The sequence below is a fragment of the Asterias amurensis genome, chromosome 19, assembly GCF_032118995.1.
Source record: "Asterias amurensis chromosome 19, ASM3211899v1".
In the NCBI taxonomy this organism is placed as follows: domain Eukaryota; kingdom Metazoa; phylum Echinodermata; class Asteroidea; order Forcipulatida; family Asteriidae; genus Asterias; species Asterias amurensis.
The window spans coordinates 1113059-1127384 of record NC_092666.1 but is presented as its reverse complement, the minus strand read 5'-3'; the positions used below and the strand labels follow the sequence as shown (position 1 = coordinate 1127384).

Genomic DNA, 14326 nt, shown 5'->3' with positions numbered 1-14326 from the left:
AGCAGATGTGAGTGGTTTGATTCCACTGGTGCTTAGTTCGGGACTTGTGAGTTACTAATTGGCATTGTGATGAAAAGAAAAGAAATTGGTATATGACGACTGAAGCGTTGGGTTTCGTGTTAGACTTATGTTCAATTTTTAAGACCTGTTTTTGTTCTTTCTAAATTAAGGATTGCTTGTATTTTCTTTTGTTTTTAACATTTTGCAGTTTCATTTAAAACACTTTTTGGCGCTCTTTGATTTCCACACCTTGAAGCTGTTGGCAAGTTATTTCAGTAACCATTTATTTATTTGTGTGGGGTGTGGGGGGGGGGGCTGGATGATACGGCAACATCTATCACTTCATTTCACTTCAGACCCTGTTGGTTGGCAAACGCCATAGAGTTGTGCACTAAGCAGACGCGTTTGCGTCACGCACCCATTACCCGTGTGCAAAACGGTGCGATGTTCCCTCATTTACCAACCAAAACGTTAGTGCGCACGCGCTATATGCAAATTGCATGGGAGCTATTTCATAGAGCTGCTTATAAGCAAAAACAATGCTTAAAGGCAGTGGACACTATTGGTAATTACTCAAAATAATTATTACCATACATGTAAAACCTTACTTGATTACGAGTAATTGGGAGAGGTTGGTAGTACCACATTGTGAGAAACAGCTCCCTCTGAAGTGATGTAGTTTTCGAGAAAGAAGTAACTTTCCACGAATTTGATTTTGAGACCTCGGACTTGAGGTCTCGAAATCAACCTTTTGAAAGCACACAACTTTGTGTGACAAGGGTGTGTTTTTCTTTCATTAATATCTCGCAATTTGGACAACCGATTAACCTCAAATTTTCACAGGTTTGTCATTTTATACATTTATGTGGAGATACACCAACTATGAAGACTAGTCTTTTGACAATTACCAATAGTGTCCCAGTAGCTTTAAGCACGATCGAAAATAGCTCGCTTATTTAACACATTATTACTGGCCAAAATTTCATGCCATGCACATTACTTGTGACTCGTTAGAGTCTTGGCCGGTAATCTGATTAATCTAATTTGACTAAGCAAGTATTTTGTTGCTAACTCAAAAATTTGTGCTTACGTAGCTCTATGAAACCGGGCCAGACTGCAGCCCTAGTACTATCAATTTCATGGCACTGCTTATCATTAGCAAAACATTGTACTTTCAGCAGCAGAGAAATTCGCTAAGTGGTTTACAGGTTAGCAAAGAATTGTTGTTAATGCACAACACGCATATTTCATCTGGGGTCGATTTCACAAAGAGTTAGGACTAGTTCTAACTTAGGACTAGTCCTAGGAGATATACAAATTGCATGGATAGTCCTAAGTTAGGACGAGTAACTGGTCCTAAATCGAGATAAGACTAGTCCTAACTCTTTGTAAAATCCACCCCAGGTTTGGTTGCCACTTCATTATGCTTTGAAGTAGACAACACATAATGTAACACCCCAACAGTTAAAGGAACACGTTGCCTTGGATCGGTCGAGTTGGTCTTTGAAAAGCGTTTGTAACCGTTTTTTATAAAATGCATATAGGTAGAAAGATGATCCACACAAACATGCCTCGAAATTGCGTGGTTTTCCTTTTACCTCGTCGACTAACACGTCGGCCATTTATGGGGGTCAAAATTTTGACTCCCATAAATGGCCGACCATGTTAGTTCGCACAGTAGAAGGAAAACCACGCAATTTCGAGGCAAACTTGTGTGGATCATTGTATTCTACTTTTAAAACATCTTTCCAACCATATGCATTTTATAAAAAACAGTTACAAACGCTTTTGTTTTGACCAACTCGTCCGATCCAAGGCAACGTGTTCCTTTAAACATGGATCTGACTTCCAAAATGTCCTAACGGTGCGGTATACCGCACTGAACAAAATTAGGTAATTACAAACAAATTCTTATATAGAGCATTTTACAATAACCGTATCAATGCACTTTACATTAGTGCCCTGGTCATAGGGCCAATAACACCCCTTTTTAATGTTTCTCAGCTCCCTTGGGAGTATACAGCCCTGAGCTGCCTGTAAGGCGCTTGTGGCTTGTTTTTTTCATACACAATATCAACCTCTACCCTCGCAGATACCCATTTACCCCTGGGTGAAGAGAAGCAATTATAGTAAACTATCTTGTTCAAGGACACAAGTGTCACGACTGGGATTCGAACCCGTAGTAACTCAAATAAAGCATAAAAACAATTACTTGTGACTGAGCAATATTGGAGAGCGGACGACTAGGATTTGAACCCGAAATAACTCAAATAAAGCATAAAAGCAATTAATTGTGACTAAGCAATATGGGAGAGCCGTTGATAATATAAAATATTGTGAGAAATGGATCCCTCTGAAGTAACATAGTTTTTTAGAAACAGTTAATTTTCACTACAATTCTTGAATCTGAGGAAGACTTCAGGCTTGAAGGCTTTATCATAAGGCATCTGAAAGCACACTGTGCAACAAAGATGTATTCTCTTTTGCCTGCAACTTAAATAACCAATTGAGCCAAAATTTGTAATATTAGTTTTACCAAATCTGTCCCGTGCTTTTAATAGACACACTTTCCCTCACATCGCCACAAGTAAAACAGTAAAACAAGGAACGACCGTAAACAGTTGAACATTCTGGAGATATGGAGAGGTGGGTTCATTATCAAATTTAAAGTGCTTTGAGCAAGACTCTTTTGTAATGTAGGTAGCTTATTGAAGTAAAAAGCGCAATACTAAAGAGCTGCCTTTTAAAGCACAATAATTTACTATGACTCGTATTGGAAAAGTATCTTGTAACGTGCCCGTTTTGTGATTCAGATTTTTACAAAACTTTAACCACCTGTTTCTGCTTACCAGCAGTGTGATATTGGGCCCAAGTTAAGGTGTTTTTTGGTGTATCACTGAGCAGAACAATTTGTAATGCTTCAAAAAGGGACAAGTTCTGATAAAGAAGAAATCCCTTGGTATTATGTCTGAGTAAATGATTGGGCATACGATCGGGCTAAATAGCGCCCTCTTGTGGATTAATCCCCGTCAGCGACTCAAGTTGTACTATTGACCAATCAAAAGACACAAAAAGCTGACGTCATAACATTATCCAATGAAACTATCGGATTTGTAGGACTGGTGCCTGGTATCCTTCATACGGATAAGAACAAGGCAACAAGAGACCAGTCTATAATTGTAGAAAATCGTGAATGTCGTGCGTGAGAAAATAAAATAATTTGCAAAGTTTTCGTCGAAGGAACAACTAACTTCACCCATTAGAACTCATTCAACGAAGAATAAGGAAAATTTCAACCAAGGATTATGTAAATTGCAGCACACTCTAAACACAGGTGAGCATTGAGGATACACATAATTGTTACAATGATTCAGTTCTGTTAATCTGTTGTTTGTGATACAGACAGCGGTGTGAGTCACACTGTACTGTGACCATGAAACACAACACAAAAACAATGACAATCATTCGTCTCGACAATCCATGCAGAGCACAGGCTCAAAAAAGAAGAATGACAATGTTTGCTTTGTTGTTTCTTTGGTTTGTTGTTATTGTTGTTGTCCCTGTTCTGTTGTTGCCCCTATTGTTGTTTTCACTGTCACAAGTGTCAGTAGTCCCTATTCTATTAGTTGTTGTAACTGTTTTGGGAGTAACTTAGAATGCAGGCCCACTTACTTAGTGTTTTGGCGACAGGTTATTTAATGCAGTTTGATGCGATGTGACGAGTTGGAAATATGGCAAAGTAACAAGCCATACATTACAACTACTTCCATTATTAGAGGGCGGTATTTCCAATGGGGAATAATATAATAGAGGCTTACCTGACTACATAGTACTAGCTACTACTAGTAGTTGTAGTACTACTTCTACTCTAGTACACTATAGTTGCGATAACGTAACCCTCCTGCCGACGGTGGAGCCGGAGGGTTACGAGTCGCTTCAATCGAAAAACGGCGAAATGGTCAAACACGTACAATTTCAACAGCTAGTCAACAGAGTTGCTCAATTTTTTCCCCTTTCGAAAATCATGACTTAAATTCTAAGAACACGACCTTAATCCTCAATATCTAATGAATAACATTCAAAACACTATTGAGAAAGTATTTTGAACTAAAGTACAAAAACTTACCAGTTCCCGGAGCGAAACAGTCACAAATTTCCCAGGTTCTATTTTGAACCTGTCGCTTCACCATTTTGTGACTTCCCGATGTTCATTGCTGTTAGACTAAACCATTCTGTAAAAGGAGTGTTATAAAGCAGCGCGGCAGTGCTTGTGCGCTGTCCGTTTACTATGCTCGCTGTTCACTCACTTAAAGCACTGCCGCACTGCAACACCCCTTTTACAGAATGGTTTAGTCAAACTCGGCTGCGACTCGTTCGGCTGGTACCTGCGGTTGGGTTCAGCGCTTGGGGCTGCGCATGGTAACCAGCAACAGGTTCAAAAATAGAACCTGGGGAATTTTTGACTGTTTCGCTCCCGGAATCTGGTACGTTTTTGTCCTTTTTTTCAAAATATTTTCTCAATTGTGTTTTTGGATGTTATTCATTAGACATTGAGGATTAAGTTCGTGTTAATAGAATTTGTGTCATTATTTTTTAAAGTGGTAAAAAATGAGCAAATCTGTTGACTAAAATATTTTGCTGTTTTTTGATTGAAGCGACTCGTAACCCCCTGGCTACGCCGTCGGCAGGAGGGTTACGTTATCGCAACTAGTACTACTAGTACTAATAAAAAAGTAGTAGTAGGTCCCCTACTAACCCCTACCTAAAGCTGAGCTACATGTGTAAGTATATTGCTAGGTTAGGCATCATACATGAAGTGTGTAGTACTATAGTAGAGGGCGCTTTTATATAGAGGTAATGGGCGGGATGAGCAGTGAGAAGAGATGGATGTGGGAGCCTGGATGCGCGGATGCGAAGTGGGCAGCCGAAGAAGGGAATTTGGGCTTTATTTCCCTTTTTAAAATAATCCTTGAATGTGGAACATTTGCATAGCGGCAATAAATGTTAAGTATTAATGGAATTCAGGCTTTCTTTCCCTTTTTAAAATAATTCTTGAATGAGGTACATTTGCAGAGTAGCAATATATATTAAGTAATTGAAATTCAAGCTTTCTTTCCCTTTTAAAAATAATCCTTGAATGGGGAACCTTTGCAGAGCAACATTAAGTATTAATGGAATTCAGGCTTTATTTCCCTTTTTAAAATAATCCTTGAATGTGGAACATTTGCATAGCGGCAATAAATATTAAGTATTAATGGAATTCAGGCTTTCTTTCCCTTTTTAAAATAATCCTTGAATGGGGAACATTTGCAGAGCAGCAATATATATTAAGTAATCGGAATTCAGGCTTTCTTTTCCTTTACAAAACAATCCTTGAATAGGGAACATTTGCATAAATGGGGAATATATATAGAGGTATTGGTGGGGAGTAGTGAGAAATGGGAGTCTGGATGACTGGATGCGAAGTTGGTAGGCCAGTCCATTGTGGCTGACTGGGCATCCATGCAGCCTTGGATGCGTTGACGTATAGTGGAATGGCCCTGGATTCCATAGTTGTACCCTGCTTTGTTTTTTCCCCGTTGTCTTGCTTGGTTGCCCAACAAAAACAAAGAGGTTTTCAACTAGTGATTTAATCCCAACGAGGCCTGGTTTTTGATAATTTTACCAAGTTGAAGTCGAGGTAAACTATCAATTCAGGCCTCTGCGGGTTTATTTTAAACCACTAGTTGAAAACCGATTCAACACACTTTGATTCCCATTCACCTTTTTGGTTAAAAAGCGTAATAAAGTAAGAAACTCTAGCAAACTCATCCGTTTCTGAGTTGAATGTACATACGTACGCTGTCCGTACGCCTGTGTTTTTTCGCTTCTGTTTGTGCGCATGCGCGTATAGTCTTGGTACATATTCGCTGGTTTTCCTTTCACTCACAGCGCGGCCAAATCACCAACAGCGCTTGCATTGCCTATAACAAGAAACGTCTTGCATCAAGACTAGCGTGGACAACCGGTTATAAACACTGTTTATTATCAACGGTTTAAACAACCCCATGTGATGCGCTCTCCACCAATAGGAATAGCGAAACTGTCTGAGGTATTTATGAATATAATATTGTTTGTATCTTTCTCAATCGTGGACTTGGTCGAATAAATAAAACATAGTAGGCCTAAGCCTAATCCCTAAATCTAACTAAGAAAGAAGAAAAAGATGTCCATACCGTAACCTTCCATGTGTTCTTTGACTTTATAAAGTACTTTATTCCGTAACTTCATAAAAAAAATAAAATTTGAAGGTCCGGCAATGTGGTTTCAAATACAAATGTGTAAGCGCAAAGGTGGATTAGACACGGCAATTGGAGGTGGCCATTTCCGGTTTCGCTTTGAATAACGCGCTTTTCTGTTCGCCAAATATTATTTTGTGAGCGTCTTTGTTGTTCTGATGTCATGCACAATGCACATGGACTGCAGACTCTGCGTGTGTGAAACGTTTTGTTGTTTTCAGTGCTCTAAAATACATATTGCTACATTCGGAGCTTGCCTTTTGCATTGCTGCATTGGTAAAAGTTGCTGTCTATTCGTCCTCCATTGTCATTGTTGTCTGAAACATTTACACGTTTTGTGAGTAAATTAAATGACTTTCGAGACAGAACTTTTCAAAATATCTCAACAATCTTGACAACTATAGCTCATTTGAGTTGCACACACGTTCTCACATTGCTTTCAAGGTTGGGTGTGAAGACTAGGTTTTTCCGGGTTCCCTCAATAATAGTGCTGGGCGAATAGTGAAATTTTGTTATTCGGATACCGCCGGCCAACTTTCCGAAATTAACCGGATATTCGAATAGTTTTATTTGCCGCTAGAGGGCGCTATTTAAAAAAAAATAAAAAATTAAAATATTTTGTTTTGCCACTAGAGGGCGCTGTTTATTTGTGAATAAGATCTTATATGGGCGGATTGATATTAGTTCAGGTTAGATTAGTTCAGGTTATATTAGAAACGGTTATTCATAAATACCTAAGACAGTTATCAATTTTAATTGGTCGACAGGGCATCGCGTGGGGGTGTTTAAACGGATGATATAACACCAGCAAAAAGTGTTTAAACATGGGCGTGACACACGAGCTAGCACCTGTGCTTATAAGACAGTTTATTCATTCATATAGGTCGAGAGCAACGGCTGTAACACCTGTGCCGCATGACGCGATAAGGAGTTTTCACCAGAGGGCCTTACCATTTCATAGCTAGAGGAATGTTGTGTTGAAAGAAATCATTGAACAATTATAATTTTTGCATGTTTGCAACTTTTGGACCAAAAAGTGTTGATGTTTTTTTGACCGAAAAGGTTTTTATGAATGGGAATCAAAATGTGTTGAATCGGTTTATATACTAGTGGTTTTAAACCCGCCAAGGCCTGGTTCTTGATAATTTACCTTGACTGCGTCTCGGTAAAATTTTCAAGAACCAGGCCTTGGCGGGTTTAAACCACTAAAGCAAGACAGTTCTCTAAAGAACAAAATCTACCTGGCAAGTACATGTATATACACACATGTTGTTACCCCAAACCATTATTCATGTTTTTTTTGTCTTTTATCTTTAGTCTGTCACTCAGAAATCCATCAAATATGGGGTGACTCCAGCTCTGGCGTTTGGCCTCGCCTGTGGAGTCCTCGCTGTAGCGACCGTTATGGTCGTCGCCGTCGTGCTTGTCCGTAGGAAGACAAGACGGGTACCAGTTAACCACGGATTCACCGAGATCGACCCTAACATGACAGTGGAGCAAAGACACATTGCCGCCATGCAAGCCAACGGTTACGAGAACCCAACATATAAGTACTTTGAAATGCAGTAAGAACTCATTTGGACATCGGCGGAGACAAAAAAATCAGCTTTTTAAATTGTAAAATCTTTTTTTTTTATTATAAATATATATTCTTATGTTGGACAGGTAAAGTTTATTTGGTAACATTTGTTTTTTTTAGATTATTGATTTGACTCAAATTGACTCAAAAGAAATTGTTTTAGCAGAGAAAAGTTACAGCTCATGTATAACTCATATCGAACGCAATTTGTGACTTTATTTTACCCACACCAATTTAGTCGATCACATTTGGAGAACGAAACAACGTCGTAACAGTGAAGTCGACACAAGTTTGTAGCGCAGTACATATTCAAAGTATATAGAAATCTAAAAAAAATGTAAAGTTGCCGCACGTGACTTTATTGGACCGAATGGACTCCAAGCACTTAGGTTAAAAGGTTAATGGGTGGTTTGAGTTTGGATTAGGACCGGGGCTTAATTTCATAGAGCTGCTTAAGCTCAACATGTTTTGCTAAGCACATAAAATTATGCTCACCAGAACAAGGTTACCAGTGCAATACAATGTCACATGGACAATTTGTGACTGGTATCCTGCTACTTTTTGCTAAGCTATACAAAATTGGTAAGTAAAATCATATGCTTGAGCAGCTCTATGGAATTTGGTAGTGTTTGGTAATTGACGGCTTGTTTCCTTTGGGAGATTTCCACTTAAGAATGAGATTGGGGAGACATTCTGCCTGAACGAGTCACTTTGAATTTTGTAATGTAAGCTGGTACTCTTAGCGTCAGTGTTGTGATATTATACAGGGTAGCGTTGTTTGTTGTTATTTATACAAGGGCGTTGGATAGCCGTTCACAGAGTACAAAAATGCCAGCCGGACTTTGGAAATGACTTTGGGGGGAATGCGATTGAAAGCTCGAGAAGAAAACGTGTCCCCTATTTAAAAAAATAAATACAGAAAATGTGTCCTGACGTTTGGACCCTACTAGCAGGGTATGTCTTGTTACACTATGAATGGTACAATTTTGCCTGGTTTTATCAGGTACCAGCGAAGCATGCATCAAAATCGACGCATAGTTAATCCATTTTAATCACTGCGCTGATAAGCATAATCCCAGATCATTGTAGTTAATCGATAGTATATCTGTGTAGTGTATTGTGAAGTTTGAAGCTGTGTGCGCTGTGTTGATATGATAACATAGAATCTCCAATAATTCCCTTGACTACATGAGGACCATAGTGTTAATAATAATGATTAAACAAAATTACCAAAATAGCGTGGTTGTTTAAAAGCTCGGCAGTAATGTAAAACTTCTCAGTGTAATTTTGAAATATTTATTCAAATGTTTTTCTTAATAAAAAATATAATATTGTATTTGTGTACTTAAAATTAACAGGACTTTGACTATTAGTTCAACCTTCCGATGACTGACGACATTACAGGAACACCGTGCAATTTCCAGGCATGTTTGTGTGGATCATTATAGGCCTAGTCTACTTTTAAATTATCTATCTAACACATGCACTTCATAACAAATGGTTTCAAACGCTTTTCAAAGACCAACTCGTCCGATCCAGGACAACGTGTTCCTTTAAAGGCAGTGGACACTATTGGTAATTACCCCAAATATTTATCATCATAAAACCTTTCTTGATTATAAGTAATGGGGAGAGATTGATATTTTAAGTGATGTAGTTTTCAAGGATTTTTGTTTAGAATTTGAGGTCTTGAAATCAAGCATCAAAACCACACAACTTCGTGTGACAAGGGTGTTTTTCTTTCGTTATTATTTCGCAACTTTGATGTCCGATTGAGCTCAAATTTTCACAGGTTTGTGATTTTATGCATTTGAGATACACCAAGTGTAAAGACTGGTCTTTGACAATCACCAATAGTGTCCATTGTCTTTAACCCTCTTGACAATGGTTGGACAGTGTTATAGAATAACTTTCATGAAATGTGACCTGCTTCAATTTTGTTTTGAAGTATAATGTGTTAAAGGAAGGGTATAAAATTGGTAATTATGACCATAAAACCTATTTGAATAAGAGCACTGGAAAGCTGTTGTTAGTACATGTATGTATATATTGTAAAACAGTACAAACATGGAGCAATCTAGTTTATTGCTCCATGGTACAAATGACCCCTTTGAAGTGATGCAGATTTAGAGGAAGTGCTTTTTTTTCATCAAAGACATTTGGATCTTTCTCGGGCATCTGAAAGCACACATTCTATGCAACAAGGGTGCTTTTTCTTTCTTTCATTATTTTCGTGGTCCACATACCACTTATGTGTATGTTTGGATGCTGTAGTTCACTGACAAAGAACGCACGAGAAGGGAAAGTTTGTGTCTTCATGTCTTCATGTCGTCAGGTTCATGGATGATAGCGCCCTCTCTTGGGGGAAATTGTGACAGATTAACAGGTAGACTGGGCCCCTGTCTTTATCCTTTATGACAGGGACCTGACATTCAGACCCATTGATTCCATTGGATACGATTATATCATTGGATGAATGCAATGACATGACATGAGCTTTCCATATGTCCAAACAGTACACTCCTTTCACGTCATGGAAGTGATCTCGTTCATAAAAAATTATTGTTAACACTTAAGGCATTCTTGAATTAAATGTAAATTATCTTCAACTTTGAAAATGCATGATTGGTCTTTCTTTATGTTTTGTACTGAAATTGGTGTGGTTTTAAATCATTACTATTATAATGATTGTCTTAACACTTAGTTATGATTTTTGCACTGGACAATAGTGGTACTTAACATAACTGTTAGCATAAAATCTTACTTGGTAACGAGCATTGTACATTGTGAGAAACGGCTTCCTGAAGTAGCGTAATTTTTTAGAAAGGGGTAATTTCTTACTTAAATAATCAAAGACTTCAGCTGAAGCTTTTTATTATGCATCTGAAAGCACTCAATGGTGTTATTTCTTCAAATTCTTCTCTTGCAAATCATGACCAATTGAGCCCAATTTTAACATTTGTTATTTTATGCGTATGTTGGGATACACCAAGTGAGAATACTGGGCCCAATTGCATAGAGCTGCTATAAAAATAAGCCCTCAAATTTGCTTAGCATGAATTTTTTTCCTTGATAAAAACAGGATTACCAACCAAATTTCCATTTGTTACAAGTTGCTTGTAACTGGTATTCAGCTGTTGTTTGCTTATCCTGAAAATCACATGAAAATTTGGTTGGTAATCTTGTTTTTGTCAAGGAAGAACTTTCATGTGAAGCAAATTTTTGTGCTAAGCAGCTCTATGAACTTGGGCCCTGGTCTTCGGACAATTACTTGTTGTTTGAAGTATATGATTGATCACACAAACATGAATTTGTCTGCCTCTTTTTTCTTAAAGGCAGTGGACACTTTTGGTAATTACTCAAAATAATTATTAGCATAAAACCTTACTTCGGTAACGAGTATAATGGGGAGAGGTTGATAATATAAAACATTGTGAGAAACGGCTCCCTCTGATGTGATTTAGTTTTCGAGAAAGAAGTAATTTTTCACGAATTTGATTTCGAGACCTCAAGTTTAGAATTTCAGGTCTCGAAATCAAGCATCAGAAAGCACACAACGCCGTGTGACACGGGTGTTTTTTCTTTCATTATTATCTCGCAAACTCTACAGCTGGTTTGCTCAAATTATCACAGGTTTGTTATTTTATGCATATGTTGAGATACACCAAGTGAGAACACTGGTCTTTGACAAATTACCAATAATGTCCACTGTCTTTAAGCTGTAACATTCAAGTCCTGCATAATTCCTTTAAGTTTTTGAGGCCAGGTCTAAATTTACGGTTAAAATGATATATTGATGTTGATAAAGGTGTCCACAGACAACACCGCTTCATTCAAACGAGGGGAGTCGAACCAGGGGGCTCTGACAATAACAGTGAGAAGTAAACAAGCCGTGGAAAATTTAATTTACGCAAATTTATTTCATCGTATTAAGGATCATCCGTGCAGTTGCATGCGTGCAACCACCCCCCACCTCCCTCAATATTCCAAGGTGAAAAACCAATTTGAATTTAATTAAGGCTTCCATGGAGCGAGCAGCAATTAGTTTTAAATGACTACCCGTTCCTTCCTTTTTCAGAAAATCCTCTTTACATCACGTAGTTTGACCGAGTTTATTGGGGCCAATAACGTGTTTAAAGGTGTTTGGTAATTGTCAAAAACCAGTCTTCTCACTTGGTGTATGCCAATATATGCACAAAATAACAAACCTGTGACAATTTGGGCTCATATGGAGAATAATGAATAAGAGAATAATGAAAGAAAAATGCCCTTGTTGCGATACTGTGTGTGCTTTCAGATGCATAATGAAAGACTGGAGCTGGAGTGAAAAAATCACCTCTTTCTCAAAAACTACGTTTCGCAATTGAATGGGTACAGCTACCGATTTTTAAATCACTTTGTGTGTTCACGTACGTGAACCATATCCGCGGAATATCGTATTTTGCACGGTACCTCATACTCATACACGTCGTACACAAACACGTATACTGTTTTGCAGACTTAAGTTTTAGTTGTATTTTTGTCCCAGATCAAAAAGAATTCCCATGGAATTATTCTCACTTATATCGTGCTTGATATAGATAGAAAACTGCAGTCATTTGCAAGCAAAACGATGAGAAAATGCAGTGTAGAAAACACGGGGTCTATATCGGTCATGTTTGTCAGAAAAACACTCATGATAAATGCGAGCGCACTCAAAGTGAAACATACCTATACAGTGTAGTTTGCTAATCAAATCCAACTGTGACGCGGCTGACGTGAATCGATTAAGTTATCATATCTGTATCTGTATCCGCACGCTTGCGAAACCTCTCTAATATCAACAGCTCCCAAATACTCATTACCAAGTCAGGTTTTATGCAAGCAATTATTTTGAGTAATTACCAATAGTTTCCAGTGCCTTTAATAGGAATATTGATTGTAACAGGTTGTGCTGTTTAGTTATACTCGCCAGTCATCCTTGCGTCCTTTTCTGAATTGAACTTTAAAGGAACACGTTGCCTTGGATCGGTCGAGTTGGTCTTTCAAAAGCATTTGTAACCGTTTGCTATAAAATGCATATGGTTAGAAAGATGTTTAAAATGTATAATACAATGATCCGCACAAGTTTGCCTCGAAATTGCGTGGTTTTCCTTTTTACTTTGCGAACTAACACGGTTGGCCATTTATGGGAGTCAAAATCTTGACTCCCATAAAATGGCCGACCGTGTTTGTCGACGAGGTAAAAGGAAAACCACACAATTTCGAGTGATACTTGTGTGGATCATTATATTTTACTTTTAAAACAACTTGACCGATCCAAGGCAACGTGTTCCTTTAACCCCCTTCGACTTTGGCAACGACGAAATGCGAGTCTTGATTCAATCAATAGTTGATCTTCATTGCAGACGTCTTGAACGAAGACTAGGTTTGAAATCTGGCCAGGTGGGGTTCGAACCAACGACATTCGAATCCCAAACTCGAGTTGTTCATACTATGTTGAGGTGGGGTTTATTTGACCCTATAGTAGTCCTCTTAAAACGCTTAATTCAATTAAATTCATTACAATTCAATTTATTTATTTATTTCATAACAGATTACAAGTAAAAAGTGAAAATTGTTTCACTGTGTGCACTAAAAAGGTTCAAATTTGATACTTATAGAAAAAAGAAGAAAAAAAACATAACATTTTAAAAACACAGAATTAATTACAAAAATTTAGTATAAGCACTAAATAGGCTAGTTCAAATTTTAAAAAGAGAGAAACGTTAACAAAATCTCACCATCACTGATTTAAATGGAAAAACAACAACTAAGTTACCTTATGAACAGTGAGTTAAAAAGATGAATAGCACTGGGTAAGAAAGATAGTCTGAACCGGTTTGTGCGAGTAGAGAGAGAACGGTACCTTCCTGATGGGAGAATGTGAATAAATGAGTGAAGTGGGTGAGTTGGGTCCTGGGTTCTTCGAAATATCATTAACTTTTAGAGAGAAACGAAATAATATTTTTAAGGAACGATATTAATTGAGGGAACGAAATATTTTCAACATATTTACCTTTTCAATATTTGTAATCCGTCCCTTGGGGTTCTGTTTATATCCTATTGCTCTTGAAAGTATTTGAAAAAATGTGATAATAAAAGGGCATGAAAAGTCCATTATAAGGCCGTAATCATTCATCATTAGTCAAAGGTATACCTATTACTCCCGAGTGAAGAGAATCAATTAGTAAAGTGTCTTGCTCAAGCACTATATGAAACTTTATTACCCCTGGTTCTGGTCCAATGTCATTCCTAATTAGACCATATCGGCTCCCCTGTCAGTATGATAACGCCTGTGCTGCCAAATATGTAGCGCATCAAGCCATAAATAAAACACCAATGTCATTCCTAATTAGACCATATCGGCTCCCCTGTCAGTATGATAATGCCTGTGCTGCCAAATATGTACCGCATCAAGCTATAAATAAAACACCAATGTCATTCCTAA

The 14326-nt window shown here is 37.9% G+C and overlaps 1 protein-coding gene across 1 annotated transcript in view; it reads right to left on the bottom strand.

Moving 5' to 3' along the window:
* Positions 1-11208: 11208 nt before the first annotated feature.
* Positions 11209-14326, bottom strand: part of LOC139951369 (tubulin-specific chaperone cofactor E-like protein) — a 118217-nt gene continuing 115099 nt past the window's right edge. Inside the window, exon 7 of the transcript XR_011787761.1 lies at positions 11209-11240. The gene's annotated coding sequence lies outside the window, so the exon portion shown is untranslated. The remainder of the gene's footprint in view (positions 11241-14326) is intronic.